Source organism: Mustela putorius, unplaced genomic scaffold (genome assembly GCF_011764305.1).
Source record: "Mustela putorius furo isolate JIRA1106 unplaced genomic scaffold, ASM1176430v1.1 tig00003858_pilon_pilon_pilon, whole genome shotgun sequence".
In the NCBI taxonomy this organism is placed as follows: domain Eukaryota; kingdom Metazoa; phylum Chordata; class Mammalia; order Carnivora; family Mustelidae; genus Mustela; species Mustela putorius.
This window is the reverse complement of record NW_025422010.1, coordinates 33,624,387-33,629,771: the sequence shown is the minus strand read 5'-3', so window position 1 is coordinate 33,629,771 and position 5,385 is coordinate 33,624,387. Positions and strand designations below refer to the sequence as shown.

At 37.8% G+C, this 5,385-nt stretch overlaps 1 long non-coding RNA gene across 1 annotated transcript; it reads right to left on the bottom strand.

The window, feature by feature from the left end:
• Nucleotides 1–204: 204 nt before the first annotated feature.
• LOC123387672 lies at nt 205–4,920 on the bottom strand. The gene is made up of 3 exons (XR_006602182.1): nt 4,835–4,920; nt 4,086–4,448; nt 205–569 (listed from the first exon to the last, which is right to left on the bottom strand). It is a non-coding gene; the product is annotated as an uncharacterized LOC123387672 (long non-coding RNA).
• Between the last annotated feature and the right edge of the window lie 465 nt (nt 4,921–5,385).

The following is a 5,385-nucleotide window of genomic DNA, read 5'->3' as shown; positions in this document are numbered from 1 at the left end:
GGACACTACAAATAACTGTAAAGGACGCCACAGTTTCTTCTGAACTTGAACCTCAGAGGATTTAAGAACTCTCCAGAACATTGCTGCCACTCTCCCTATCACCTCATGGGTGATACCTGGCTGCCACATGATTCCTTGACTTGTGGTTACTTCCACCATTGTTTTTTTTGTTTGTTTTTTGTTTTTTTTTTTTTTAAACAGAATTGAAATGTTCAAAATTCCCACCAGGCCATGAAGGATTCTATTTTTCAGCTAAACTCTCTTTTTTACTAGGCAGGACACATAAAATTTAATTTCCTGACCTCTTCTGCTGATGTATAGCAGTCATTTTTCCACAACATTAGACTAGGTAATCTATTCTTAGGGGAACCTCGTCAAGCCTGACTGATATTCTACATTTTTCTTTCTTTTCTCTATTTTTTATTTATTTTTTGCTCTTTCTCCCCCTTCATATTTTCTGCTGTGGAAATATGGTAATAATAATAAAATATCTAGGGAAAGACAGAATATATTTACCAATCCATGATGCTAAGATGAGGCGAGCGAGAGAAAGGTCATGTTTTCCGTTCCTGGAAATAAAGTAAAATAATAAATTTGCATCTTGAGAAAAATCCATGAATTCAGCTAGTAAGATCCTATCTGTGGATTGTTTTGATACTGATTTCATATTGGAAGATGAATTTTAGTGTCAGTGAAAAGTGCTGCTACAGTGACAGCTGTGGAGACCAATATCTTCCATTAATGCAAAGAAGACACAGAAATACCATTGGGCTTTCTGCTATCTTGTCAGTATTGGTCATCACATTTGTTTTCAGGGGAGTGGAAACATGCCACCGTGTTTCCTTGACAAGCCTGAGCGTAGCACCAAGCTCAGAGTGGGCACACTCTTGATTGTCATGATAATGCTAGGCCTTTCCTGTTTTCTCTCTTTATCCTGTGGCCCATCAGAAAAAGGAACACAGTCAACATAGTCTCATTTTCTCTCTCCACAAACAAGACACTGGAGAGCTGTCAGATTGGAGTAACTTCTACTCACAATCAATTTGTATCTGATTCAAACAACTGAGCTGGGAATGCAATCAGAAAGCCCATTCCCATTGCCTAGAGGTATAGGCCAGATCCGGCCAGAGGGTGGTAAGAAATGAACTGGTACAGTTGGTCGGTACAGAGTCTATCATGTAATGATGCAATAGGTAGTATTAAGTACTTACTGAGAACTTTCTGGGATTGTGCCACTGTGCCAAATGCAGTGTCCAGCAGAAAACCAGGGAAAAAAATGTTTACAGTTTAGTTGGAGATTTACTTATAAAAAGACAGCACAAGGGGCGCCTGGGTGGCTCAGTTGTTAAGTCTCTGCCTTTGGCTCTGGTCATGATCCCAGGGTTCTGGGATTGAGCCCCACATTGGGCCCCCTGCTTAATGGGAAACCTGCTTCTCCCTCTTCCACTCCCTCTGCTTATATTCTCTCTCTCTCTCCTTGTCAAATAAATAAATAAAATCTTTTAAATAAATCTTAAAAAAAAAGAACACAAAGCTATATATTCTCAGCATCAAGTGGGTGATACTGATAAGTAAAATCTATAGGAGGTCAAAGGAGGGTGAGCCCAGCATGTATCCTGAGGTGGTTAGGAAAGGCCTCAGTGCCCTGAAGAATAGATAAGGATCAGACAGATGGGATACAGGAGGAAAGTCTGCCTGGATTAATGCAATGGCACAAGTGACAGCAAATAAGACCAGCAGGTACAAAGGAGATGACGATGTCATGTGAGCAGTCTGACTGGGCACCCTATGGTAGTCCTGCATTACCAACCTGCCCCCAACCATCTCGACTCCCTCCGTTTCTATAATCAGTTAAGCTATATGTCAGTAAGGTTTATCATAAATCATCCTGTACAACAAAAGTGATTTTTTAACTTCCAGTTCTCTGAAATTGAGCTACCCTGTTGAATTTCATGTAATTGTTTATTTTATTCTATAATATATCTCTGTAAGTCAAGTGTTTCATTGTCCTTTTATCTTGTTTTCCTAATAATATGCCTGAAAACTTGAATAAATATGTAAAGCTAAATATTCTGATTTTACATATTTTTGTATATGTACTAGACACATTTTATCTTTTTTTTTTTTTTTAGTTTTAATTGAAGGATAATTGAGCCATAATACTATATTAGTTTCAGGTGTACAACATAGTGATTTGACAATTATATACATTATGAAATGCTTAACAGTAAGTATAGTTACCATCGGTCATCACAAAAAGTTATTATAATATTATTGACTATATTCCCTATGATGTACTCTTCATCCCTCTGACGTATTTATTTTATAACTTGAAGTATGTACCTCTAAACACCTTTCACGTATTTTACTTATTCACTACCTTCCTCCCCTTTGGCAACCCCTAATTTATTTTCTATATTTATGAGTCTGTTTCTCTTGTTGTTGTTTGCTTTTTTTTTTTTTTTTTAAGATTCCATAGACAAGTGAAGTCATATGGTATCTGTCTTTCTCTGTCTGATTTCAGATACTTTTAAAAAGCATTTAGTGGGGTGTCTGGGTGGCTCGGTCAGTTAGGCATCTCCTTCAGCTCAGATCATGATCCCAGGGTTCTGGGATTGAGCTCCCTGTTGGGTTCCCTGCTCAACGGGGAATCTGCTTCTCCCTCTGTCCTTACCACTCCCCTTGTCCTCTCAGTTTCTCTCTCTTTCCCTCTCTGTTTGAAATAAATAAAATTTTTAAAAAAAGCAAATACTAAAAAAAAGCATTTAGTATTTCATTAGGTAAACTGAGTGACATCATTTAAAATAATGTTACTGCATACAATGCATACTAAAATGTATGTAGACCAGTGTCAATAGACAAAAGGAATATTCCTAATGTTATAAATAGCTTTTGGTGAAGGTATCTGGCTTATGGGGAAAAGTTTAGATATGTGGTGTGTAAAAATGTCAATAATAAAAATACTAATATATTTGGCATGTAAAACAAATCTGACAAATTCTCATATTTCTGTTTCCCTTCAGTTTTACCTACCTTCATTGTGGTGATCATGTAGGTATAATGAGTATTCTCATAATAAATAATAATCTAAGACTACTTCCCCTTCTTTACCACAGTGTACTATCAACAATAATAGTGATATGTTAAATGAATACTTTAGCATTAATGCTTTTAAAGATAATGCTTGATATTATGAATTAGTTCTAGGGAGTGAAATATTCATCACCGATGGGATAATCAGGCACCTAAAATCATTTATTTGGGACTCATCAGTTGATCCACCTGTAGTTTAAATAGTTCCTAAACCATTTTGGATATTCTCTTTCCCCATTTGGATGTATCTTATTCTGTGTAAGTCAATTTCAAGTTTGCCATCTTATAGTTTTTTGTTTTTTGTTTTTTAATTTTTTTTTCAAGAATCAAGAAATTGGACATCTGTGAAACTGGCACAAGTTTTCATTCCCAGTCTCTTTCCCTTTTCTCTACTATTCTGCATTCTGAAACATGTGGTTCAAGGCTGCATTTTTAGACATGGTTGGTTTGAGATGGGAAGTATTTATTTCAACAGTGAAGGGTAAAAATAATTTCCCGTCTAAATAGGATGATTTTTATGATTTGTGCTACAGTAAATGGGTATAGGGCCTAAATATAAATGGAAAACCAGGAATAAACTGTCTGATATGGTGTAGGCACTCAAGAAATATTTGTTGACTAGCTGAATGGATGAAAGAAATTCACCAATATCCCAATTCCGCTTGGTTTTGCCGGCTCCATAGGCCCACATAACTTCTGGGCTCTTCAACATCAGTACTACTTCACTATTTCTTATAATTTCAGCCAGTACTTGGAGTTGTAACAATGCAATCTCAATGGAGAAACTGAGGTTGAAGGGAGAAGTGGTTGGATTCCCTATATTTACTGCCGTAGAAAGAACATCATATCCAGGTTGTGCCTGGATAAAAAAACCCAACCAAACAGAAGAACAGAAACTGTCTGAATGATATTCTGATAGGGAACAAGAAAGACTTGCTGAAAAAAATTAAAAAAAAAAAACAAAAAAAAAAACACCATTGCTGGGACAATACCTTGTCTAGTGAAGGTGGAAAAGGAGAAACTGCCAAGAGAAACAACTGAGCTCAAGTTAAGATTTAAAAGTCCCCCGAGCTGGAAGTGTTTGGGATTTCAACTGGCCGTGTATTCCGAAGAGCTCTCTGCTGGCTTTGATGAATGTGTGGAATTGTCTTCTTGTCTACTCATTACCACTTTAAAAAAAAAAAAAAAAGAGAGAGAGAGAGAGAGATCTGACAATCCCAGCAATCGTCTTTAGCTTCTGTTGTTTTCCATTAGCAACGGGAGTGTATTCTTTTAGTGAAACACAAAAGCTGGTATCCCAGGCTACCGCTGCGCCTTACAGCATGCGGGGCGATTCACTCATTCGGAGAGACGCTCTGGAAAGGTGGTTAGAGACTGTTTTAGCACTTTATTTGTCCCAATTATCTGCTCCTGCCTATTAGGGTGAATGGAACATCATGGCATTGTTTATCACAGGCTTTATATTCGCTAATAACACTGTTGTTTATTACCACAAACATGCTGTATGCAGTCAGCTCCGCTTCTGTTAATCCCCACTGCTCCAAATTCTGTTTTTGTTTTTATTTTTTTTCCTTTTTTTCTTTTATCTTTTTTTTTTTCCCTTACCCAAAACAAATTAGATCCCACTGAACCAACCAAGTTTCCCACAGCTTGTGATTGTAAAGATGCCTTTTTCAATTGGACTTCAGGTTGATTGGTTTCAGGCTGAAAACCCTAAAGAAAATAACAGGGTGATACTTACATGCAGGAACGGCTCTCCAACCATATTTCAATGGCAAGTGCCTGCCTGGGCATTTCCTTCCAGGTGCTCACAGCCTGAATTGCACTAGTTCGGATAACCGGCAGAGAAAAGAATGTAGCGAATTGTTGCCATTAGATCATTTAGTCTTCCCCAAAGTCCTCTTTTTCCATACACTGTTTTACACAAACATATCCAGGGACTCCACAAGGCCTGAGGCCTGCTGAATGTGCTTTTAAAAAATGCCCCTCATTTGGGCCTGTAGGAAAGATAGTATCAGTGTAGTCTATTATTCCCGGGACCACACTGAATTGTAAGAACTGCTGGTGTTCTCTCTCTGCCTGTTTGCTGTGTCCCCAAACCCTTGTTTAATAAATCAGGTAGATGATCAACACCTGAAGGAATGATACTTTAACTCTACTCATAGTAAACTGCTCTTTCTCTGTATAGCCTCCCCCACCCCCGACTGCCTTGGCTGGTGTTTACAATCTGGGGTTACAGATTGTTAAAGATGTGTAGGTCACAACTATTGCAATGGAGAAGACAGATCTTCC